General features: G+C 46.9%; 1 protein-coding gene across 2 annotated transcripts in view; it reads left to right on the plus strand.

The window, feature by feature from the left end:
* Positions 1–27,108, plus strand: part of CERT1 (ceramide transporter 1) — a 911,140-nt gene that overhangs the window by 319,277 nt on the left and 564,755 nt on the right. The gene's annotated exons all lie outside the window — the stretch shown is intronic.

A 27,108-nucleotide genomic window follows, 5' to 3' on the forward strand; every position in this document is an offset into this window, starting at 1 on the left:
CCAAGTATCGTGTATTGATTTGTTTTGCTCCTATTAAAATCTGTCTTCAGCACACTTAAGAATTACAGAAGAAATCAGCCTCATTTTTGCTTTCCTAACTGCTGAATGTATATAGTTAATTTACAGGCATTTAAATGTTCTTGTGTTGCGAAAACATGGCATCCCCTGGACTTCTTCAAGATTGCCACATAATTCACTTAAAAAACCCTCTCACTTTGCTGTCAGAGAAAGAAATGTAAACACATATACTACAGCAATGTATGAGAAGACCTAGCCTGACAATTGACCTCTGTTTTTGAAGCACTGCAGGTAAATGTGACAAGTTAAACAAAGAATTCAAAGGCATCCATGTTTATTGCTCCTACTTTCCTGACCCACGGTTTGGGAAACCCTGAATTAGTAGTGAAATGTTCTAGCTTCTTATGCCACAATGCACGCAAAAATCCATCAGGTGGCGGAGGCCAAGTTGTTTCTGACTAAGGTTCGCAAGGCCTAAACTGTCTCTTTCCAGAACGCAAGACACGTGTAAAGAGAAAGATTTCTTTTAAGACCTTCCCATTAAAAAAAAAAAAAAAAACCACAAAAGCACCCTAGGTAGGTGAAGTTCTCTTCTTCCTCGAGGAAATGATCCCATTCCCATGTCAGTTAGGAGTTGCGATGATGTTCTCTGGCACCGAGCGCCTCCATGTCTGATTAAAATCCCTAACACCGAGCCAGAGTTTCGGGTCCATCAGCCCACTTTTGCTGACTGTGCACACTTGAACTGTCCCCCAATCCCACCCCTCCTCCCCGGAAGACGCTGCAGTCTGCCAAGGTGCCATCTACTGTTCAGATGGAACACCATTCGGTGACAACGCAAACTAAGACTGCTCTCAGAACAGTCAGCGTCCAGAGGAAATTATCAGTGTGGCAAGGGAAAATACGGAGGCAATCAAGAATCATGCTCCCTGGATAGAGCACCTACCCGGGGCTTAGACATTTGCCAGGATGGAGGAGATTTTCAGTTCCGATCACGAAGTCCTTGCAGTGCCAATAGTGCTGTACAGAGGATGATTCGGAGGCAGATAATGGCCGTCCTTATTATAATACTACTGTTGGCTTGCATCTTGATTACAAAATGCTAATGGACTGGGCACTTCACCGGAATTGGCATCCATTACATCCATAATTCCTCTGGCCTGCTTCAGTGGAAGTTTATTTATTTACATCTGAAGCCCTAAAGGATGCTGAAACCTTGACCGTGACCTTGCCCTCAGTGAAAGAGCAGTCTAACATTTTGATTGAGCTCTTGCAATCCCCCTTCTGAGCAGTGGTTTACTTCCTTCCATTTAGTGAAGCCCTATCGGAGCCTATCGTGCCAGCTAGGCCTCATAGGCTGCTCCAGATGTTCTCTACTTTTTGACCCCTCACTGGAAAGTTTGGTTGTCCAAAGGTCATCCTATAAGCAGAACTTAAATGCCTTTCCTGCGGCACCTCCTGTAGAGAGTAAAATAATATTGACTCTGTGGGCTGAGAAGCCTTTGTTCTGGCAACCTGACTGTCTGCATTGCTAATGCTACTTGCCCGAGGGTTGATCTGTTAATACTTTGTGGGACTTGGCAAAACTTCGTGATCAGCTTGCCAGATGATGTGAAAAAGCAGTATATGGACCTGGTCAACCGGTGATGAATTGGATGCATCTGAACAGGTGTTTGTGTGGCCTTGGTTCTGCTGACACTTTTGCTCAATTCATGGTCACGGCTGCCATGCTATTTTGGCGTTCTTGGGTGCGTTCTGCTGTCCCAATCAGAGATATCAAACCTTACTCGTGAACATGCTATTCGAGGACCATTGGCAGTTTGGAGAAAAAGCATTCACTTCCCTGGAGGGAACAAAGCTGCTGCTCGAGCATTGACCTAGCCTTCCCAGCATGAAGGGACCAACAACAATATAGAAATATTTGTTGCCCTCATGTCTTGCTAAACTAGTAGCAGAACATCATCTTAACCTTTCTTATTGCGGCCACATAGCACGTCCACCTCCAAGACACGCTATCTGACAGCTTAGGTTGCCTTGGAAGAACTTTGATAGGCAACTACAAGTTGCTATGGGCAAGGAAGTGCACGATTACCATTTTGTGTATCACAACGGACATGTATGGAACAGGAGTCAGGTCTCATCCTGAGGGAATAACAGCAACAATCTTCCACAAGTATTTGAAGCTTTGACTGGACTGTGAATGGCATACTGACCGCTTCTGTTTGGATAATTAGTAATTTAGTGCTCAAAGCGTTGCCACAGACTCTTAGTATCGCAGGGTTATAACTCTGACAGATTAGGCATTATAATACAATCTAATCTCAGAGGCCTTTCCCATGTCTTCTTTGTAACCTATTCCGAGCTGACATTGCTACAGTTTCACATCAGTATGTTATCACTCTTCTTGCCTGTGTCTCATTGCTGATTGGCTAGCTCTACGGCAACAGCTGGATTATGTTTATTCTACATGTGATATTAAGCATCTATCCATTATTTTTGGTCTGAAGAGATGTTTCTTCCATTTTTGTCCTGTGTCCTAGTGGTGACAAGCATTCCTCTTCTTGAATCATTACAGAAACTCTCAAGGATTAATTAATTTACAGTATTTGGTGTGTCCAGTAATGAGTGGGTAACTGAGCTACAGATATAGACTACCTCAGTTCTTGGATTAAGCTTATCAGCATACTGCTAGCACAGTCTGCCAGGGTATTAGCTTTTCCGTTAATTTATTCCTGGACCTCTGTATCAGGCCTTCGATAGGGTGCACTGGCCTTACCTAGAGATGGTCTTATTGGCCACTGGCTTCGGCGAGAAACTTCGCACTCGGATCTTGAATTGCTATCAATCGTCAATGGCGACAGTCCGAGTCAATGGCCACACCTCTTCTCGTTTCCCCATCGGGAGGGGCACTAGACAGGGATGCCCCCTGTCGCCCCTCCTCTTTGCGCTCTATATGGAGCCTTTAGCACTTAGGGTCCGACGGCACCCTCGCATGACTGGGATTAAGTGCTATCTCTGTCGGAACAAATCACAGCTCTGTGCGCCCTCTTTATCGAAATACATAGCTGTGCCCAGGGATCGGGCTTTAAAATTAGTATGGACAAATCCGTGGCCCTTAATAGCTTCCTTTCTTCTCACACCCTCACTCACCTCCATGAGGAACACCCGATGCAGTGGGCGACGGCCGCGATCCCATACCCAGGCATCTAGCTCGCCCCCACCATTCAGGCCACCTCTGACATTAATTACTTTGATCTCCGTGCTCGCATTCGAAGGGAACTCAATAGGTGGAAATACTGCTGGACTCCTGGGCTTCATCCTGGACTCCTCCCTCTCCATGACCAGACAAGTCAACGCCGTCTCCTCGTCGTGCTTCAACATCCTGCGCATGCTACATAAGATCTTCCGGTGGATCCCCACCGAGACCAGGAAGACGGTCACCCAGGCCCTCGTCACCAGCCGACTGGACTACGGCAACTCCCTCTACGCCGGAACCACCGCCAAACTCCAGAAGAGACTCCAGCGGATCCAGAACACCTCAGCACGACTCATCCTGGACATCCCCCGCCGCAGCCACATATCCGGACACCTGAGAGATCTGCACTGGCTCCCGGTCAACAAAAGAATCACCTTCCGGCTCCTCACCCACGCACACAAAGCCCTACACAACCAAGGCCCAGGATACCTAAACAGCCGCCTCAACTTCTACGCTCCCAAACGCCAGCTTCGATCGACCAGCCACGCCCTCGCCGCCGTCCCCCGCATCCGAAGAGCCACCACAGGAGGAAGGTCCTTCTCCTACCTGGCCGCCAAGACTTGGAATTCCCTCCTGGCCCACCTCCGCCTGACCCAAGACCACCTCGCCTTTAGGAAGCAGCTCAAGACCTGGCTGTTCGAGCGGTAGCGGACCCCCCACCGCCTTGAGACCCTCCGGGTGAGTAGTGCGCTATATAAATGCTTTGATTGATTGATTGATTGATTGAATGTCCAGGCTAGGCAGGATCACAGCTACAAAAATGACTATATTTCTTCAAATTTTATACATTTTCCATACTCTTTCCCTCCAGCCCCCTCAGGGTTGGATCCAACAAACTCAAGCGGACCTATCGCGCTTTATTTGGCATGGCCGTAAGCCCCGATTCCGACATCAGGTTGCAGTCCTACCACCAGAGAAGGGAGGGGTGGGGGTACCTGACATTCAGCTATACTTCCACGCCGCTCAGCTTAAGTACCTAGTGGAGTGGCAGCGCCTGGAATCAGAGAGGCATTGGCTGTTCCAGGACCAGGCGGTAGCGGGCAGGCAACTGCAGGGCATCCACTTCCTCCTCAAACACCATCGACCGGCTAATCTCTATGCTTCATACATCACTGGCACCACTCTGGAATCCTGGAACCGCACCAATGTTTCCTCACAACTGACCAACTTCCCAACGCCCCTCACACCAATATTTGACAATCTGGAATTCCAACCTGGTACCGATTCCCGGGCCCATCAAGATTGGCGATCTTCCCCCTGCAGGTCCTTGGGCCACCTTTTTGACTTGTACGGTATTATTCCATTTACGCAGCTCAGGGAACACTATGGTCTTGCAGAGAAGGAGCGTTTGCCATTCCTCTAGATTAGACACTGGGCACTACATCCACAAATTAAACGGTAAGCACAGCGCCTTCTATCTCCCTATGAAAAGTGGCTGATAACACGCACCTCTGAGAACCTTGAGCCACAAGGAATGGGAGGGCATTTACCATAGTGCACGACACTCTGCCTACCGTATGGGCCTCACAAAGACCCTAAACAAGATTGTCACCTATTGGTATTATATGCCTGAGTGCCTACACCGCTTTGACCCCAGGTGGAGTGACTTATGCTGGAGGGTGTGTGGGGAGGTGGGCACATTGGAACACGTCCTCTGGAGCTGTACCTGCATACAACCATACTGGTCCCAAGTCCTCGACGAAATAGACTTACATTTTGAGACCCAGCTCCCTCGCTTCCCCTCCTATATCCTTCTGGGTCTGCCCAACCCACTTACGTACCCACTTAAATCCCGGAAGGGTCGTCTGATGATGATTGCCCTAGGAGCGGCCATACAGAACATCTTGATACACTGGTGCTCTACCCTACTCCCCATGCATTCTGGCTGGCTTCAGAGACTCTGGCATGTGTTGGGTATGGAGAAATTCACCCTCACACTGGCCGGTAGGGAGGAGCAGAGTTTCCCGAGCTGTGGCGTCCCTTCCTGACTCTCCTGGTGTCTGAGTTCCGAGAGTTGACATGCCCTAGATACCTCCGATTGCTGCGTCTTCCAGATACGCCGATCACAAGCAAAGACACCACGAAACGTCGTAAACGGCGTTGCTGATCAATATGCTGCTTCTCCTTTTATTTCCTTTCCCCCCCCCTTTTTTGTTTTCGGTAGACGAGGGGTGGGTGGGTGCTGGGTAGGAAAGGGGAGGGTGGCTTGGGTGGGTTCTTTGTTTATGTCCTTCTCTTGTTCAGTTTGTTGACCCGCTCCATGCTTATTGCCTGTGGTAATGATTTGTATTGCGACCTTGCGGTCACTCTCTCACACGGTGGTAGAGGAGCTGAGGATCTTGTGTTTTATGCCTGTTTGAAATTTAATAAACCGATTTAAACCATAAGCAAGGGCCCCCAACATAACCAAGAAATAATATAAAACTAAACAATCACGTGGCATTTATCATACATGACATGGACAGTGGAAGTCGTAGGGCGGGCATGGGCCAACCGTGGGGAAGGGCGGGGAGCCCTCCACTCCCGGGCGAGTGGGTTTCGCACGGTCAGGGGGTGCGAAAAGCAGAAGTATCACAGATGGGTCAGGGTTTGTTACGTTTGAAAGCGGTGAAGGGCCTGCAATCTGGTTTTGTTTAGTGGCAGCAGATGACCGGAGAATCAGTGGGTAAGATTTAAGCTGTAAATGGAGGTCCTCCCCTATCTTGAGATGAGTTTCCTGCAGCGCTACTATGTGGGCGTGGTGGTCTCCCAAAGTCGATGTTTCTTATTAGGGGAATTTAGCCCCCTATGATTCCAGGACATATACTTAAGAGATTTGATCGTGTGTAGGGAGAACACAATCTGCCTCGGTCGCTCAACGTGACCCGGCAACCAACCCACCCGCCACCACCCCTCCAGAATGTAAAACCATATGACATGCACCACGGTAATAAGATAACAAAACATGAACAAAACTGTCAACTACGAAGTTTCCAAGGTGACGAAAAATCTTCACTACTGGTGACTCCAGGGGCGCGTCCAGGACCGCACCTAGAGCCACGCTTTTGCGTATCACTAGACACCCAACGGTCTCTAGCATTTTCTCGTGTAGGCCTAGGTGGATTGGAAGGTCCCGGGTACAGAGGAGGAGTCGTCCCCAGCTCGTCACTGACTTGTAACCCCAGCCCCTGGACCAGAGTTCCAGCTGCAGATTGGTGTTTTCACAGGCGCAGGGTCTCTGGATGCACATAGGCCTGAGGGCTACATACCACGTAGATAAAGACTCATATGTCAGGGGTCCAACAATTGTTGTTATTTGAAAGTTTTGCCCCGTCCTCCCCCTTCAGTCCCCCGGGAGTCTGCCAGGACCTCGGCTGGCATTGCTCCAGCGGCTGTTCCTCACTCGCCTGTGCCGGGGTCTTCTGCGCTTTTATTTCTAAACCGAGCAGAGCCGCTTGTATCAAGATCAGCTTGAACCCCATCTCTGATCGGCACGCCTCGAGTGTAGCGCTAATGTCCACCTTGATGTCTTCTCAGAGATCCTTTTTGAACTCCCACAACGTCTTCAGAAGGTCCTCCCTGGTGAGCAAAACCAAAGGGGATGATGGACGGAGTGTTAGAACATTGCAAGCACTCACCCCCAGTCAACTGATCTGGGTTTAATCCATCATCATTCTTTAGCTCACTCCACCACCCCAGTTCAGACATGGCCATATGCAAATCAGTTTGACCCTGTGCCTCATGGGAACAGCCCAGCCCGAACTGCCAAGCCATGTCTTCCCTGGACCGGAAACAAGCATCCTGGGACCGGTTTCTGACTAATCAGCCGTCATCAGCCAGGCTAGCTTGAATCCAGTGGCAAAGGGAGCAAGGGACCCACACCTGGGCATACCCTGCCGACTTAGGGCGAACAAAGCAAAACCAAAGGGGATGATGGACGGAGTGTTGAACATTGCAAGCACTCCCCCCCCCCCCCCCCCCCCAGTCAACTGATCAGGGTTTAGTCTTCATCATTCTTTAGCTCACTCCGCCACCCCAGTTCAGACATGGCCATATGCATATCAGTCTGACCCTGTTCCTCATGGGAACAGTCCAGCCCGAACTGCCAAGCCATGTCTTCCCTGGCCCGGAAAAAAGCATTCTGGGACCGGTTTCTGGCTAATCAGCAGTCATCAGCCAGGCCAGCCAGCCATGGTGAGCACCATGTTGCCCACTGCTTGGGCTTCCACTTCTCTGCTTGTGGCTCTGCAGGAGCAAAATAACTTGAGTCCGTTGGTCTGAGCCTTTTTTGGCGGCATATGGGCAAAGACCAATCGGTCAGCACTATGCCGCCCCCAGACAGTACAAGCACTCAGCCGGGCCGACACAACCCGCAGGAGGGGGAGGGGGAGTCGCACAGATGTGCGGTCCACTGAAGAGCTTTTAGACAGAGCTTGCTCAGCTTTTCCTCAGCAAGGACTGATGTAGCATCATCTAGGGTTTCCTCACTGTGGTCTCTTGCTAGCTGGTAAGGTTCGGTTGCGTCGATTCCACATTGGTAATACCGCCAACTTGCAATCACGCCCCGCCTCCCTGGTCCTCCCGGAACCGGTGGCCCTACCCCTCAGAGTCATCCACGCAAAGAGGCAGTTAAGCTTAGTGCGGGCCCTGAGGGCGCCATGTTAGGGTCAAGGATCAGGCAGCTGTTTTTGCCTGTGGTTGTTACAGCTTAAAAAGTGAAGTTTTTAACCTGCCCTGATTGCATTTCTCAGCTGTTTTGGTTAGAAACTTGTGGTTTTTACTTGCCGGTGACAGTTTCATTTAACCTGTTGAATTGTGGCATTTGCAGTTAGAAATCTTTTTTTCCCCCCCTCTCACATTCCCCGTGACTACCCTGTTTTTACCTCCTAATTTCTTCCTAGCTCTGTGCTCAGACCTGTATGTTAAGCAATCCACCCCCAGCTCCCATTTTGTTGATGAGTGAAACCGGCCCCCCCTCCGTCCCCCCCCCCACACACACCTTTTCCCCTTTAGCAACAGGGATATTCTACATCGCAGAGTGAACAAAGGGTGCTCTGAGACAGCAGTAATCTGCTGTGAGCTGTTTAAGCAGTTTTTTTTAGGGATTGTACATTCCTTTTTTGGCTAGGAGAGTGAGTAAAGTTTTATACAAACCGTATTGTTAGAGGACAAAGTTTGTTAGACCCTTACACGCAGAAATCCAAGGTTTGGATTGAGCCCTTCTGTCACCTAGGAGATTCTGAATAGAGAAGCAGCGTCTAACTCCCTGGCCAGCAAACCTTGTCTGAGGTCGCAGGGACCTTATATAGTCTATTGGATGGTACATGTGTGCACTGATTGGTAGTTGCATCTGGTGTTTCTATTGGATTAGGATTGGTGTTCTCATTGGTTGGGTATTTGAGGGTACTGATTGGTTTGGACTATAGTTGAGATTTAGGCTTTTATTTGACGTAGGGTTTACGGTTTTGTGCTATGATTGGTTGAAAGGTCTTGGTCTCCTTTGTGTTCTAGGATTTGGGATTAGTGTTGTGATTGGTTAGGGTTAGGGCTAGTTTTCCCATTGGCTGAAGGGGTCACCTGAATACTAGGGCTATATAAGGCCAGGGCTTATGGCATCGAGGCCCAGGCATCGAGGCTAAGGGTGGAGGGGACAAGGGTGAGTGCCTGTTTGAGACTGGTCGGGACTAGTGCCAGAAAAACTGACCAAATTCATATACACCAGCACCCACCGTACCCCATCCACACCCATACCCAGATTAACACACACACAGCACAAGTACTCTACTTATTTACTACAAACTAACCTCATACAAAATTCTGTCTCATCACCCACTCCAAAACCACACCTATACACCCTTATATCCTAGTTACCACACATTTGCACCATCACCTACAAAAAGTACACAACTCTATACTATACGACTAGCCAATCCACTCATAACTAGCACCACCCAATTCCACACTACACTGAACTATATCCCAACCAGAAACACACTCCTTGCTCTAATTAATCCTAACAGACCCCTTTTTGTCTCTAACAAACCTATACTCAGCCTTCCATCATTTCTCCAACCAACACCAAGCTCTTCTTTCAACCACACAACATTTACACTCCACTGCATCACACATATCACCTCTTGCAGCAAACAAGTCTAAGACGAACACTCACAACTCTGCTTCATCCCCTCTTACACACAACATACACTCTACTCACAAACACATCACCATCCCCTTTACTTTACAACTTTCACACAAAACTATACTAATAAAGCCATATCCTAAAACAAATACATCAGCATCTCCTTTCACTACTCACAAACAAAACATATTACGCACACCAGCACAACAAAACGTCTCAAGCGCAACACCTCATAATACTTACTATCCCAAACTACAAACTTACACCCACCTTTCAAATTACACAAATGAACAAACTCCAATACCAAACTTTGGCTCTTCCACCACACCCAACACATACATTATCACAACAACTCTTTCAACTGCCTCTCATACAGTGGACAATTTTGAACCTTACTACATGACCCACATGCTCCACTGCCACCCCTAACTCGTACACCTTCCACCTTAAACACAAACAAAATAAGCAATATACCACACCTCACAACTTCGCTTCTCCATGTCTACTGCACAACAAGGTTACACTACAAAAACAACACAGCAAACCAACTCACTCTCAAACATCGTCTCCACCACCTACTTGCACAGACCCATCAAAATGTCTTCTTAGCCTGCTGGACGAAGAACACTGCACAGAAAAGCTACACGATTTTCTTCCTCATATACCTAATACCAGCATTAAGGACTCACCAGCTGCACCACCACAAAATACTACTCACTCCTCTACAAAACAGTCACTCTATCTCCGAAGCACATTCTCTAAATTGTCTACCAATAAGTGCTTGATCGCTCTCTAAGAATAAACATCACATCCATGACCTTCTCACTGATGCAAAACCAGACTTACTATTCATAACTGAATCATGGTTGGGAGATATGGCTCCAGTCCTGCATGAAGCCCTTCCTCTAGGCTATCAGATGCTCACCTAAAATCGTATAGGCCAAAAAAGAGGTGGCCTAGCTGTTGTGTAGAGGCAAACATTACATATCACTAAAGTTGACCGTCTCCATAAAAGATTGTGAGGCCCTTTTCACCAGATGCAATATTATAGTCTTCCTCCTGTAACTTCCTGCTCCTTTACCTTTCTGCTTCTTTACAGACCTCCAGCTAGCAAGGCAACATTCCTAGACACGGTTGCAAACCTGAGAACACTACAATCCAACCTGTGCATTCTGGGTGACCCTAACATTTGCTTTGACAAACCAAATATGCCCCATCCAAAAACTATCATCGCTGGCCTAGAAGCACCTGACCTGCATCAGATCGTCCACGAACCCACACACATCGCTCGACACATCTTAGATGTCATTTTTGCTAATGGGGAAATAGTTACCTTTCAAACGATCGCTCCGGTCACATGGGCAGACCACCGTTTGCTTGCCTTTCAACATAAATCAACACTAAGCGATGCACCTAAAACCACCTTACGTGCATCCACCTATCGACTGTGGGACAAACTCAATTTTGAACACTTAAACACAACAAGCTTCCAGTGAAGATATAGAACCACTAAAATTCTGTTAATAAACTGAGTGGCTACAGCAAGCTTTTGATATCTGGATACTACTAAAAACCACACAACAGACTAAAAGAAAACAAGCACCATGGAACAATACAGTCATAAAAGAGATAAAACAAATTATAAAGCTGCAACATGCCTGGCCCAAAACCAATGCCAACCAAGACAAATTTTGCCTGCGAAAAATTAACAGATTGTACAAGTCGGCTATCAAAAAAGCGAAGAAAAAATAATATTCAGATAGAATTCAAAATGCTAAATGTGCAAATAAAGAATTCTTGAAAATTCTGAAGACATTTCGTTAACCAAATTGCCTAAAAGCAGCTCCACCCGTTACTCAAAAAATCAGACAAATTGGAAAATCATTTGTTGGGACGGGAAGTCTCCTGCATGTCTCTGGAGAGAGTGCTTCCCTTGCCTTATGCTAATCTCCAGGCAAGTCACTCAAAAAGCTACTGTATAGTTTCTAGATCCCTACCTCAGTGAGCATGACAATCATACATGTCCACTGAGGGTCTCCCTGTTTACCTGGATTGAGACCCTAGAGCTGGGCTCTGAGGTCGAGGGGGCATGCCTAGTGCACCCCTATTTTTCAGAGAGTGGCTACTGCCCTCTCTATTATGGCTGTGGTAGACTGACAGTGGTGGCAGCAATAAATCTATAGTCAGGAGGGGTGAGTCCCTAGGCACCCTCCTGACCAAGTCTGTGCAGTTTGCCATGCCTGTGGGCCTGTTGCCGTTGTCTGGCTGATGTGTGTTTGAGAGCCCGTGGGTGTACAGGGGAAGAATGGTGATTTGAGCCAGTGTGAGGAATGCGAGCTGTCCTGCTGGACATCCCAGCTCCCCCGTCCCCCTCCCTATTTCCTTGAAAAGGCCTGGTGGGCTGGGGGAGACCCTCAGCTCTTATCTGGGTTTAGCTGCACTAACTGTGTGGATAGGACCCTCCCTCACTTGTCAGGGCCTCCTGGGCTGGAGTTAAAGAAAATTCCTCTCTAGAGGGTTGCGCAGCCTGATACCAGAACAAGACCTGCTACATGCTTTACCCATGCATTGAACACGCGGTGAATGGTCTGTGATTGGAAGTGTAAAAAGTAGCAGACCCTCTGATTTGATGAGCCTATCAATCAGAGGTGATAAAAGTCTGGCCTGAGTGGTCAGCTGTTGTTCAAAGACTGGGCTATGACAGAGAAGATAGCCAGGCACGGACCCCGCTGGTATGAAGACAGATGATAAGACTCTGTTCACTGCGGTCTGGAAGGAAGGTCATTAAGGACCAGCTGTTTGTGAGGCTTGGATGAGCGTTCGCTTTGGACCAAGGAAATTGCAGACAGCTGCCCAAGGTGTGGGAAGGAAGCTTGCGGCACATCACCCAGTGTGGAGAGGAAGCTTACAGCACATCACAGAGGCTGGTGGAAAGAAGCTTGCAGCACATGACGAGAGCCAGAGAGGAGGATGCTTGATTCTAGTCCTTGAAAGTGAGATCAAATCCCCTCTAGGCTCCTCCCTTGCGCTGTGGGAGCATGTACAAGCAGTAACTGGGAAGAGAGGCCAGTGAAGCAGACCCCACCTTTCTTTTTGTGAACTCTGAGGGTATCAGGGTGAACTGGCACTCTGCCCAGCCACTACCCTTCTTCAGCTAGCCAGTGGCTACTGGACTAGTGGGACTCCAGTAAACTGTGCCAAGACATCCGGCACCTCTGATCAGATCCCTGACACCTCTAGAGCAGTGTCCTCACTCACAATGGGAGGGCACTTCTGTTGCTTTGGGTGGGGGGTTATGGGGCTGATCACGACCATTTGACTTTGCATCATATGCTGAAACTATATCCTTTCAATACAAAGTTTGGTATCAAGGCTCTAGTGAATGAGAACAGCCCTGTGTAACATGATCTGTAATATGCAATGCTTACTGTGTGTTTTCATGTTAACTGTGTTTTTATAGTGCTTGGCGCCTAGGCGCTATAATACTGTTCGGGGTCAGAACTCTGCCCCAGAGGGTTGTAGAGACTTCTGGTTTTCACTGTTTATCCTAGTTTTATGTGTAGAATAATTATCTTATGTGTATTAAAGTACTTTTCTTTTATAAAAAGTAAGGCACTGACTGGACATTGAGTTTATCAGCTGGTGGTACGGTTTACACTGTAATCTGAATGTCTAACCCCACCTCACCTCCTTGAGTAAGCCTTGGACTGCTCTGTCTCGCTACCCTGAGAGAGTCAAGTGCTGGAGAGGAGTACTTGGTTATCCAGTTTTGGGTCCTTTAGTACCTAGGCCCCAGGACATCAGTGAGGGAACACTCCAGTTGATGCGATTGGAGCGCAGTTACCCCTGAGTGCCCTGGTGCCCAGGAAGCCGGGTCTAACATCATTACACAGACAAAGCAGACACATTGGACAGGGACAAAGCATCAGCACAAACCCTTCTACAAAACTACAATCCAAGAATACTCTAACCAGCCTATCCCGTTCCTCCCAACACATTTCACACAATGAATTTAAGGAACTGGTCAAAGCATGCAGGTCTGTCGGCAGCTCTTCTGACCCGTGTCCACCGCAAACCTTCAAGACAATTCTTCAAACAACCTCTGCTGCCACTCCAGTAAAGAGAATCATCAGCAACTCCTTAAATACCAAAATATTTCCAGAGGAAGTCAAAAAGACACACATATGCCCATTACTGAAGAAAACCAACTTCGACCCGCTGAACCCTGACAACTACAGACTGATTTCAAATGGACCTTTACTCGCCTATATGTCACAATTCAGACTTCCACACTGGATTCTGTTCAGGAAGAGGCACAGTTTCTGCCTTCCTGGCCATCTAGGATGACCTGAAGAACACAGTTGACTGCAACAGGGTTGTACGCTACTTCTCTTGGACCTCTGGGCTGCCTTTGACTTGGTTGACCATGACACTATGCTTCCAAGAATCTATGAAGCTGACAGGAGAGAGGACTGCTCTAGACTGGATAGCGTCCTACCTTCGCAACAGAACTAATGTCCTCCGTACTCCACCTTTCTCGTCAAAATCATACTTCACAAAATCAGGGGTCCCTCAAGGCTCTATTCTATCGCCCATGCTTTTCAACATCTACATGAAGTCATTACCGGTACTGATCAATCAACTTCTCCTCACGTGCTATAACTATGCAGATGACATGCAAATACTCTTTTCAACTGCAAAGCTCCAAAGACATTGGAAATATGCTAATTTTCAGTTGTCTCAGAGCCGTGGATCAATGGATGACGTAGAGCCATCTCAAATTGAATACTTCCAAAATGGAAATACTCGTGTGGCGATTGGAAACATTATGACCTACTCGCCGCGTGGCCTGATGATCTGGGAACACCGCCTACAATATCGAAGGAAGTAAGAAACCCCGGAATGGCCATGAACTCCGAGCCATCATGAATGACCAAGTGGACAAACTAGCAAGATCACGCTTTGTTACTATAAAAACCCTGCTACAAATCTTTCTCCTTTTAGGATTTGCACACAAGGTCCAGGCTACCATCTCTCTTGTTTTGTCCAAACTTGAATACGCCAATAGCCTCTACTACGGATCACCTTTAACGACCATGAAAAGACTACAACAGATCCAGAACTTGGCTGCCAGATTAATCTTGCATATAAAACCGCTAGGCCATATCTCCCCTGCCTTGAAAGGCCAGCATTGGTTACCGGTTGCCAGAAGATCCACGTTGAAGCTGCTTTGTGTCACCCACAAAGCGATACATGGAACTGGACCACTCTTAATCAGGAATAAAATCACTAAACACATTCAACAAAGGAACCTCTGCTCTAGAGTGGCATCGCGCCTCAAAATCCCAAGATCCAAGAAATAAACAATGGGTGGCACATTATTCTCTGTTTAAGCAGCCAAATTATGGAACTCTTTACCCCCAACATAAGATCCACAGATAACCACCTTATCTTCAGAAAACTACTCAAGAATTGGCTCTTCCTCACATAACTACCATACACAAACAGATAGATATATACAGCACATCTCTCTGTATATAAGCATCTATTTCTACTATAGATATGTACATATGTGTATTGCTTTGTATGAAAGTGTAGAGTATTCATGTTGAAAAAAATTATTAAATATATTCATTAGTTCTGCTTAACATATGTACGTATTACTGATGGTTATATTACTCTGTTTTTAACAAGTATGTGGCTGCAAAAAATAAGTACATCTTTTTATCATCACTATTTATCTACAATTGCTTCTCTATTGATCTACAAATATACATTATACCTAATTTAAAGTACAACACTTGAAAGCCAAAGTTTTTTAAAGCATCTTTAATCTACATATACTAACTTCCTTTATGCATCTATATACCTTCAATGTACTTATGGATCTATATCTTTATTACTTTTACTTATTTATTACTTTTCTTCTAATTCCTCGTATCCAATGCACAACCCTATTTTTCACCCTATACCGCTCTCAATATATCTTATTGCTCAACTCTGACTCATCTCCTACCTCTTTCTACTACTTTTTCCAATGCACTACCCTATTTCTCACCCTATACCTCGATCAATATATCCACTACCTCCACTCTCATTCATCCCAAACCCCATATCACTACTATGATCCCCAAAATATCCCTTTCAAGACTCTTCTTTACTCCATCCCTCCCTGCATCATCTTGTACCTCTTTTTACTATTCCGATACCCCCTAAACAAGCCTGTCTAAACCACCTCTTCCCCCTTTACCTCGCCCCCTCTACCTCCCTTTTACTCCTCCCAAGTCTTTTCTTACTGCTATGAGCTCCAAAACAAACATACATGAAAAAAAATATAAATCCTTCCCTTCTATCTCTCCACTATCCTTTTCAATCAAAATAGCAAACTAACCTATCCACCACTCAAATTACTTTCATGTTTCACTATACTAAGTCCCCACTAATCCTTTAAGGGTTCCAGAGTAGCGTACTACACACTGAAAAAGCACTTCAGTACCACATCAGGGGTAGTAAGCTCTATAGAAATGCAAACTGGTTTCCCTTCTCTATCCAAATAACTGACTAACATATCCACCGCTCATATTATTTTCATATTTTCACTATACTTGATCCCCACTAACCCTTTATGGGTCCGGAGTAGCGTGCTACTCGCCAAAAAAGCGCTTCAACGCCTCGTCAGGGGTAGTTAGCGCTTTATAAATGCAATTACAATATATCTCATTCATAGCTGTTGGTAAACCTGCTCAACATAGTCCTGCCATATAGCGTTGGGCTTGGACTTTTGCAGGATGTTCTTCAAAGAACTCTTTCGAGTCTCAAGATGTGCCGCAATTCTTCTATTAGTTCACAATGCACATGGGTACAGACTCCATCATAAAATGTTTTTTTCCTCCATGGCTCAGAGGTCATCGTGCTCACACGTTTCCCCGGCACACACTGTTACATTCACACCAACATTTGGAAAGAGAAGTCTGCATCTCAATTACGCTGTGGGGCTACTTCATTGGACATTTTCAGAAGCCCCTCCTCCCCCAACTAAAACTTGGTGTTCTGGATACTGGTGGCCTCTCCGCCCTTTGCAGGACTATGTGTCCACCCTCGACACAGGAGAACTCAGACAGGAATGGGTAATTGAACAAACTTTGCTCCTGGTGCAACTTGAAGTACCTGCAGTCCGATTACCATGCCACCTTTAAACTGTGTGTCTTCCCTGTCCATGACTACTCCTCTTGCAAGTCCTGCCTCGCCTTCTGCTCAAAGAAGACCATAAGGTACTGAAGAGATGGGTGGTAGACACACCGCAGAATGCATCAACTGGCACACTCCAAATCGCCGGATCTTTTCAGACAACATCCTTATTGCACCAAAGAAGGATCAAGAAGCATGTACTGCTGGAATCCCAGCAGCACCAACCAATGCCCGGTTCATAGACTGTACCCTTGAGTACATCAGATTACAAGGAAGAGGATGACTTCGTAACCAGTGCCGAAGACTACTAGTTGTTGAACAAAGACCACTCCTAAGGTGTTAAATACCACACCTGTGTCCAATACCCATATGACCAAGCAAGTAGATGTAGAGTACTGCTCCTGCAGAAATCTGGCATCGAGCCATGAACATAAGAGACTGGCACCTCTAGGGCCTCTGCCTCATTCAGGCTTTGGTCAGTACTGAGAAATGGCTTCAAAGTTAACTAAGGCTCCTTCCAGGGGTGTTGAGCCCCGCCCAATCAAAGAGTGTTTGGCACCCTGCTAACATCTAGAGACAGTGCAGAAGATCCTGTTGATTCAAAAAGCTTCATTGACAACTGGATACGAGGAATCCAAGGCACCAAATTAAGAGTAACTCCAGGAGAGGCTGGACTCCAAGCAGGAGTGACTCTTTATCCACCTTGTCACCCAGAAGATCTCTGTGAAATACTTCTGTCGAAGCCATCAGGGACACTTGCTCTAAAGAGAAGTCTTGCCTTCACGGAAGAATCCTCCTCTGAGACTCCTTTTGGATTTAGCATCGGGAAAAAAAGGTGGACGGGCTCAAGCCCTCTCTCACATATCCCATCCATCTCTTCCTCTGGCTGCCCTACCTCTGGCACCAATTTTGCCATCTTCACCACAGCACGTTTACACAACACCTCCTCTGCTTCCACAAGTGTCACCTGATGGGTCCCCTTGCTCCTTTTTGCATCTATGTAGTCCATATGATCCCACCGAGCTCTATGACCATCCCTCAGACCAAGGCCTCACTGATGACCCCTGGGAAGACTTCGATTTCTTCCCATTTCCCCTGAACTAGGCTATACTGACTTGTTGGACCACTGCCTGGCTATGGCATCCCTGCTGGATGATGCTATAACTTCCCACAAGGTTCCAGAGGGCTGCTTCACACCATTAAGTGAAAAAAATTGACTACAGTCCCATGGGTAAAATTCTAATAAAGAATCGAAATTTGCCTAGCTATCGTAACGGTAAGTTTCAATTCTATTAAGGACACGGAGGCGAGGATTATGCTTTTCTTTCTTCGCAATTTTTATTATTATCAAAAAACACAGCAGCCTCAGAAAAGCTTCAAATAATGCTTATACGCAACAACCAGAAGCATTTTTCATAAAACTTAGGAAAAAATCCATGGAAAACTACAACTCCCATGAGTCCGTCAAACAGTCCAATCATAGTCCTTCCATTATGTCCACAGGGTCTAGATAATCCGTCCCTCCTTGCTCTTCCTCCTCTTTCTTCGCGCAGATTACGCACTTCCATCATTGGTCTTGTTTCGAACCGTCATTCCCTAGCAGAGAAAAATGACAGCGTAAGCGTTGTAAATGGAAGTCCACTCACAGACGTGAAACAGAGGCACAGCATCAGAATCAACAATAGGCAAGTATGAATCGTAAACCTAGTTACTTACTGCCATACGGGGGGGGGGAGTTCGACCCCCGTGAACTCCTGGGAGGGATAATCCTTGCCTCCGTGTCCTTAATAGAATTGAAACTTACCGTTACGATAGCTAGGCAAATTTCGATTCTATGGCAGGACCGGAGGCTCAGATTATGGTAGTTCAAAGCTTACTTACCACCAGCTGAGCAATATCCATCACTGGTTTAAAGTAAAACCTTTTGAATGTGGAATCCGAGGACCAGTCAGCCGCTCGCATTAAGTCCTCCAAACGAGCCCCTATAGAAAAAGCTTTGGAAGCCATGGCTCCTCTGGCTGAGTGAGCTCCAAATCGCTTAGTATCAATGCCCGCCTCTTGCATGACCCATCGCACCCACCTGGCAATGGTGGGGGAAGAGACTGCTTTGTGTGGTTTCCGCAGGGCAATCAATAATTGTTGCTCGCCCGGGGGGCGAATGTCTAAAGTCATGTCCTCGTATGCTTTCGAACATTGGACTACACACAATTTGGGCACGTCCACAAAGGCCGGGTACGATATAACACGAGACGCGGTCTTTGTGCGACGTCCCACTGTGAAAGTCACTCCTTCCGGGGAGAAAACCCAGGCTGACACATCTGAGACCCTCCGGCAAGACACCAAACACAGAAGCATAGCTAACTTTGCCGAGAGTTCTTTCAGAGACAAATATTTGTTAGGTTGCCAGGATAGGAAAAGGTTTAAAACCACATTAACATCCCACAGGACCGAATACCGAGGCTCCGGAGGTAACGAGAGACGGATGCCTCGCAGGAGCCTACAAACAAAAGGGTGTTCTCCCACCGGTGATCCCTCCACCGGGTGGTGGCCCGCTGAAATAGCCGAACGCATAGCGTTAATAGTTCTGTATGCAAGACCCTTGGTCGCTAATTCGGCAAGAAAATTCAGGATGGGAACGATACCCGCGACCAGGGGATCCATATCCCTTCGAAGACACCAACACATCCACTTAGTCCAAGCGGATTTGTAACGCTTTGCCGTACTGGCTGCCCAAGCCTTGGACAACAGGCCTTCAGCCGACCTCGAAAGGCCTGGGAGCGACCAACGTCGCCAGAAAGCCTCCATGCCATGAGGCGGAGAGAACCGTGAACGATGAGAGGATGTGGCTCTTGATCCGGATTGAGCAGGAGATGCGGAAGCTGGGGGAGTAGGATTGGAGAATCCCAAGAAAGTTCCAGAAGAACCGGAAACCAGACTTGAGATCTCCAGAGCGGTGTGATCCACGCCAGCTCCACCTCCTGACGGCGAACCTGGGCCGCCGTCCGCACCACCATCGAGAAAGGAGGAAATGCAAAGGGTCTCTCTTGACTCCAATCTTGTAGAAAGGCATCCGTCGCCTCCGCCAGAGGGTCTGGCCTCCAACTGAAAAATCTCGGAAGCTGATGATCCAGCCGAGACGCAAATAGGTCCACGGTGAACGGTCCCCATTGATTGTTCAACCATTGGAAAACCCGAGTATCCAGCTTCCAAAGGCTGAAATCCCGGAGAGACCTGGAGTGCCAATCTGCCACTTGATTGGCCTGCCCCGGTAAATACTCTGCCGTCACCGATATGTGGTGTGTTAGGCAGTAGTCCCAGAACTCCTTCGCCAAATTCGCCAGAGCTTTGGAACGTGGACCGCCCAGGTGGTTGACGTAACGAACCGCCGAGATATTGTCCATCTTCAAGAGAATGCAGGATTTCGCTGAATCCTTGGTCCAGCATCGCACTGCGAAAGAGCCGGCCAGAAGCTCCAAACAGTTGATGTGTAACTGTTGTTCATCTGAGGACCACGCTCCGCCTGTGGAGAAGTCCCCGCACCGGGCCCCCCAACCCGATCTGCTGGCGTCGGATTCTATGACCAGGTCCGGGACCGACCCGAAGATCGCCCGACCATTCCACGCTTCCATGTGCGACAGCCACCACGACATCTCCTCCTTTACCTCCTCCGTGAGAGGTACCATCTGATCATAGGACATGCCCCGTCGAAGATGTTGGGCTTTGAGACGTTGGAGCGCCCTGTAATGCAAGGGCCCCGGAAAAATCGCCTGGATGGAGGGCGACAGAAGCCCTACCACCCTGGCTACCTGTCGCAGGGAAGTCCGGTCTTTTGCAATCGTTTGGCGTAACGAATGCCGGATCTTGGCCATCTTCCGCGAAGGCAGACTGAGCGACTCTTCGACGGAATCGATGACAAAACCCAGAAAGGTAACTTTCTGACACGGAACCAGAATTGATTTGGAACCGTTGATGATGAAACCCAGACTCTGAAACAGCGAGACCGCCTGTTGGAGCTGAGAGGTCAAGATCTCGGGACACTGAGCCATGAAGAGGATGTCGTCTAAGTAAACGATCATCCGAATGCCCTGACCGCGCAGGTACTCGACCGCCGGATGCAACACTTTTGTGAAACACCACGGGGCCGAAGAGAGCCCGAAAGGAAGGGCGGTAAACTCGAACACTCTGTCTTTCCAGCAAAACTGGAGGAAACGGCGGTGAGGGGGATGTATGGGAACCACCAGATAAGCATCCTTGAGGTACAACCTCACCATCCAATCCCGAGGAAGGAGAACGTCCCGCAGGAGATGAATCCCTTCCATCTTGAAATGGCGGTAAACCAACCAACCAACCAACCGTTGAACTCCTTGAGGTTGATTACCGGCCGCTTGCCCCCATCCGCCTTGTCCACCAGGAAAACATTGCTTATAAACCCCGAGGGGTGACGCGTTAATTGACGAATGGCTCCTTTGCGAAGCAATTCGGAGACCTCCTCGTCGATCAATCGCGCGTCTGAGTCGGAGAAAACGATAGGACGGGGAGACACCTGCTGAATGGGCACATCGTAAAATTCTATGTGGAATCCCCGAACAGTATGCAAAACCCAGGCGTCTGCAGTGAGCGAAGCCCACGCCTCGTAAAAGGCCGCTAGACGACCGCCAATGCGCACCTGATCTGCAGGTATGACACTCACCGTTTGAAGTGTTTGGTCCGGAATTCTTCTTGAACCCTCGTCCACCGAAGCGCTGGCCTCTTGTGGGGTAGAAATTAGTGAAATTTGCAGAGGTTTGGTATTGTCCTCTACCGGAGCCTTGCCCTCGCTTGTTGGCATTTAATCCGCCCCGGCCGGTCGAGCGGCCCCTACCACGACCGGCCCCTTGGGAGAAACGTTGCTGGAAAACGCGCTTAATGTTGGACTGGGCTTTGTCCAAAGATGTAAAGGTGGCTACAAATTTGCCCAATTCCTTTATAAACGGCTCCCCAAAGTGCCCCCCTTGGGCGACTGCGCCCGCCTCCGAGGACGCCAAATCCCCCAACTTTGGGTCTAGCTTAATCAACAGGGATCGCCTGCGCTCGGTTGACAGAGCGCAGTTGGCATTACCTAGGAAAATTATGACACGCTGCGCCCAGTTCGATAGGACTTCGGGCGATATGGTCGTGCCCGTGGCCTTCGCCTCCTCCGCCATGTCGAGGATCTTCGTGGTGGGCCCCACCGCATCCAGCAGCTTGTTTTGGCATGACCGCCAAGATCGGTCAATGCCCTTACGTGGGTCTTTCATAAATTTCGCCAGGAAGGTGGCCATTTTGGCATCTAATTCCGGTGTTAAGGCCACCTTGCCAGCCAACGTAGGCCTCGGGCACTCCCCCCTCAGGCACCCCCTAGCCTCATTCTCTAAGGGCTTCCTTAGGTGACTCGCCACAAACTTGGCCACCACGTCGCCCGGCGTCCAGACCGCGGATGCATGATCTCATCCGGGTCCAGCATGCCCGAACTGTCCCTGGGTAACTCCACGGCCGAGCCTGAGGGGCGCCAAGATCGCACCGACTCCTCGTCGTCCTCCGTGTCCGGAGAATCTGCGCTCTGAGACGGGGGAGCCGTTCCAGAGGCCACTGAGGACTCAGGCGCCGGCAGCGGTGCAGGGGGGGGCAGCTGTCGCCTTAGCCAGGAAAGCGTCGCGCAGACGCTCAAAGGCTCCTCTGTCCACCCCTGCCTCCCCCTCCGGCGCACTTTCCCTACACGGCCTCTTGGGGGCAGGTGGGCCCTCACCTGAGGGCCCCGGGAGAACCTGAGACTGGGCCTGCGCAAGTTTTGCGCACTCCTCAACTATGCGTGCTGAGAGACGGTCCTCCATGGGACCATCCACCTCAGTAACACAACGATAGATGGAACTGTCGACTGCCTGGTAGAATTAGTCGTCATTTAAATAGGGGTGAAAGCCCTCCTCATAATAATCCCCCTGTTCCATGATATTACTGGGAGAGATGGAAGTTATTGTGCAACTGACCAATTCAACCCTCCTAAATGAAGGGTGTCTGTAAGATGTGGGCAGACCCAAGGACTGCAATAATAATTTCAGGGCCTGAACACAGCAGGCAATCAGGGTGGCACCAGAACCCTTCAAGCGCGCTGACCCTCCTTTAGGACCGGGTCACACCGCCCCTGAGCGCGCTTCCACGTGTTTATTTATTTATTTATTTGCCAGAAAAGAACGTGTGGTGCAACTTGCCTGTCGGCAATCTCCGTGGTCAGGAACCGCACTACCGACCCCACAGGGCGTCAAGGGGAAAATGAGGCCAAAATACAGACCCGGTAGACCGGGCGTCCAAGGGCGGTCGAGGGCAAGGCTCCGTCGCAACCGGTACCTCAGCGCGGCTCCTCTGTATGAGGAGAGCGCGCCGAGGAGCCGGCGAGACGTAAGAGCTCCCTCTAGCGGTCGTTTGAGCACCGCAAGCAAAACGCGGCCAAAGTCGCGTATGGGGCGAAAAACGCTCCCGCGACTACGGGACTCTGCAAGGCAAAACAACACACAAGCACAGAGCCCCCAAAAACCCGCCCGCACTGCCGGCGAGAACAATATCAAATTTAACAAACAGGAAAATAAGTCTGAGGCACTTAACTGGCTGCGTGAGCAGCGAAGAAAGAGGAAGAGCGAGGAGGGACGGATTATCTAGACCCTGTGGACATAATGGAAGGACTATGATTGGACTGTTTGACGGACTCATGGGAGTTGTAGTTTTCCATGGATTTATTCCTATGTTTTATGAAAAATGCTTCTGGTTGTTGCGTATAAGCATTATTTGAAGCTTTTTTGAGGCTGCTGTGTTTTTTGATAATAATAAATTGCGAAGAAAGAAAAGCATAATCTGAGCCCCCGGTCCTGCCATAGAATCTATCCCACCAGTTGTACCTAATCCACCAAGGGTGTGGTAGTATATCAATAAATGAAATGACAGGCCCACAATATACTGGTAATGTGATCTATTATTTTCAACATTATGACCTTTAAACTTCAGTGCAGATGGCGCAGAGTGCAAAAGGTGCTCAGTGCTAAACAACACACATATATAGGGTTTTGTTTTGATATATATATATATATATATATATATATATATATATGTATATGTATATGTATATATGTATATGTATATATATATATGTGTGTGTGTGTATATGTATATATGTGTAAAAACCAAGTCCTCAGCACTGCAAACATTCAGCAACAGAAGACACGGACCCCAGGCTGCAGTCAGGTAGATTTTATTTTCCTCTCAGGCGACGCGTTTCGAGCAACTCGTGCTCTTGATCACACACCAGACACCTGGTCAGCATTTTTTTAAATAAATTTTCTCTTTGCAGTGCTCCACCTCCAAAGTGAGTCACATGGTGCATGAACATAAATAAAATACTTCACGACACCCGCCTTCCTTACCATTGATAAACAGGAGAAAAAGGAAAAAAGGAAATATATAACTGCATAAATGCAATAAGCCAAAATGTTCTCATAAGACACTCATTGTCCAATCCATCATATAAGGGTTAAAATATCAACTCCTACAGACCCAATCAGAACAACAACCCCACAATATAAACGAACTCTCTGTACAAATACAAAAATATATATATATATATAAAAAAATATATATATGTGATTCCTATATATACACAATTACATAACATATACAATATCTACAAGTATGTACAATAGAAAAGTTGTTGACTGTTGGTCTTTATCTATTGGATATAAGAGAACAAAAACTATTTATCATAAATTGGCTTTTTTCACATTTCCCCTATAGTCCATACTCAAACCCCAAGTGATAATACATATATTAGTGATTGAGACACTTAAAAAAACAACAAAGTACAAAAAAATCTTTGTGTTTGGTAATTGACAAAAAATGTGACTTTTTACTTTTTTTTTAAATATGTACATGGTCGTTTGAAGAGAATTTAACCGTATTTTCAGCTTGTTATCAGTTCATTATCTCGCAAGATATGGTTGAATCATTACTCCCCCATATGCACAACTTCTTGCCTTACTTTTTCTTATATTGGATATAGTGATCTTGAATCCATACCGGCCCTTGAAAAACAAAGAAAATAAAAAATCCTCATCAGGATTTATTTCATATTTTCTATACACGTCACTATATACATACTGCGCACAATTATAAAAGATGATGCAAATCTTCAGTTGTATTAAGCCCATTGGGATATTTACTATCCAGCTCCACTATGTACTCTGTCTCCCTTCTTCTTAGAAGTCCCTCTCTGTCACCTCCACGGTTGAGAGGGGCCACTACATCTATAACGAAATAAGTCAACTGTGACAGATCATTATTATGTGTTGATTTGAAGTGGCGTGCCACGGGGTATGTATTGTCGTTGTTCACTATTGCACGCAAGTGTTGCAAAATCCTGACATGCACCTGTAGCTTAGTGCTGCCCACATATCGCAGACCACAGGTGCATGTCAGGACGTATATAGCAAACTCGCTGTGACAATTAAAATTGCCCCGAATGGCCTTCCTAATGGGACAGAAAGGAGTGCTGTAGTGAGTGGTGTTAACTCCAAATTTGCACGCCCTACACGTGGAGCATTTAAAAAATCCTTTATATTTGAGCCAGGTGCTGCCACCACCTGATTCTGGGCTAGTTTTCACTAGGCTGTTGTGCATACTATGTGATTTTTTATAGGTTATCATAGGAGTACCTTGTAGTATCTCACCATAAAAACCATCTGTCATCAAAATAGGCCAATGTTTTCTGACAATGGACCTTATTTGTTTTTCATGCTTGCTGTAGGTTAGAATCAAGCGAGGAGTATTATTTTCTGGAGTGGGTTCTCGTGCCTCAGATCTTAACAAAGATTCTCTAGATTTTTCACGACTTTTCTTTAGGGCACTATTTAAAACCTTATCACTGTACCCTCTGACTTTGAGTCTATTAATTGTATTCCTAGCTTCTTGTTCAAATATTTCAGGGGTACTACTGATTCGCTTGACCCGCACTAATTCTCCATATGGGACATTATTAATCACATGCTTTGGATGATTACTACTGGCATGTAATATGCTGTTTCCAGCTGTCGGTTTACGGAAAAGAGAGTATTGTTTTCAATCATTAGATGAACATCTAAAAAATCTGCTTGTACCTTACTGATATTAGAGGTGAAGAAAAGATTTTCTTGGTTATCATTGAGTGCATCAATAAAAACCTGTGCACTCGTCTCATCCCCCTCCCATATACAAAAAACATCATCTATAAACCGTTTCCAGTATTGCACATGTTGAAATCCTGGTGTGGCAGTGAGACCGCGCTCCTCCCACCAGCCCACGTGAAGACACGCGTAGCTGGGGGAGAAGCACGATCCCATCGCCACACCCCGCACCTGTCTCCATATAATTTTTGCAAACATGAAATAATTGTTATGCAAACACCAGTGTATTAATTCACATAACATCTTGTTGTGCGCATAGTATTCACATGACCGTAGACCAAGATAATGCTTGATTGCCTCCAAACCTTTTACGTGATCTATAGACGTATACAATGACTCAATATCAAGAGTTATTAGACACCAATTTTCTTGCCATTCAATGGAGGATAATTTCATTAAAAAGTCCCCTGTGTCTTTAATATAACTCAGTAAGTTTTTCACAATGTCTTGTAAAAAGAAATCAATATAACTGGAAATGTTTTCTCCTACACTATTGATAGCCGCAATAATCGGACGGCCGGGTGTTGGAACTCTCTGTTTATGTATTTTTGGAATCAGATACAGTATAGGTATCACTGGGTGCTCTACATTCAAAAAGTCATACTCAGTTTGTGAGATCAAATTGTTCCTTTTGAATGACATTAACATCTTTTTCACCTCATCCTTTGCCCTTTTGTATGCCATTCCATTTGATCTATCATAACAAGAGGTGTCATTCAATTGTCTCATGGCCTCAGCAATGTATTCCTCCTTATTCCACAACACAATATTTCCACCTTTATCAGACTTGTTGATCACCACTTCATGATTCTGACTTAGTTTTTTCATTAACATGTTATATTGATTTACTTTGGCATTGTTTTTATAAGTTTGAGTCTGCACTGTGCGGTTTAGTTTTTTAAGATCCTCAATGACACAGTCATGGTAGATGTCTACCGCATCTTTTGGCATTACAGGCAAAAACGTGCTTACCGGTTTAAATGGACTGTCACCAGCTCCTTTTTGGCAGATGTCTACATTGTAAAGTTCACATTGTGTTGATGGAACTTCCCCGGTGGTTGGTATCCCCAAACCGCCGGAATCCTCCAAATTACACAGGTTCAGAAGCAATCTAGCATCTCGTGCTGCTGGTACTGCGGTATTGCCAGTAGTTTTTGTCAATCGTTTGGTGGTTTTGTCTTTATCTTTGGTTGCCGGTTTTGATGCGAAGAATTTCCTCAGCTTTAATTTGCGAATGAACTTAAAAACATCCGCTCTGGTGTTCGTGTAATTAAAGGAACTCTCAGGGCAAAAGTTCAGTCCTAAAGCTA

This window comes from Lissotriton helveticus, chromosome 2_1 (genome assembly GCF_964261635.1).
Source record: "Lissotriton helveticus chromosome 2_1, aLisHel1.1, whole genome shotgun sequence".
In the NCBI taxonomy this organism is placed as follows: Eukaryota; Metazoa; Chordata; class Amphibia; order Caudata; family Salamandridae; genus Lissotriton; species Lissotriton helveticus.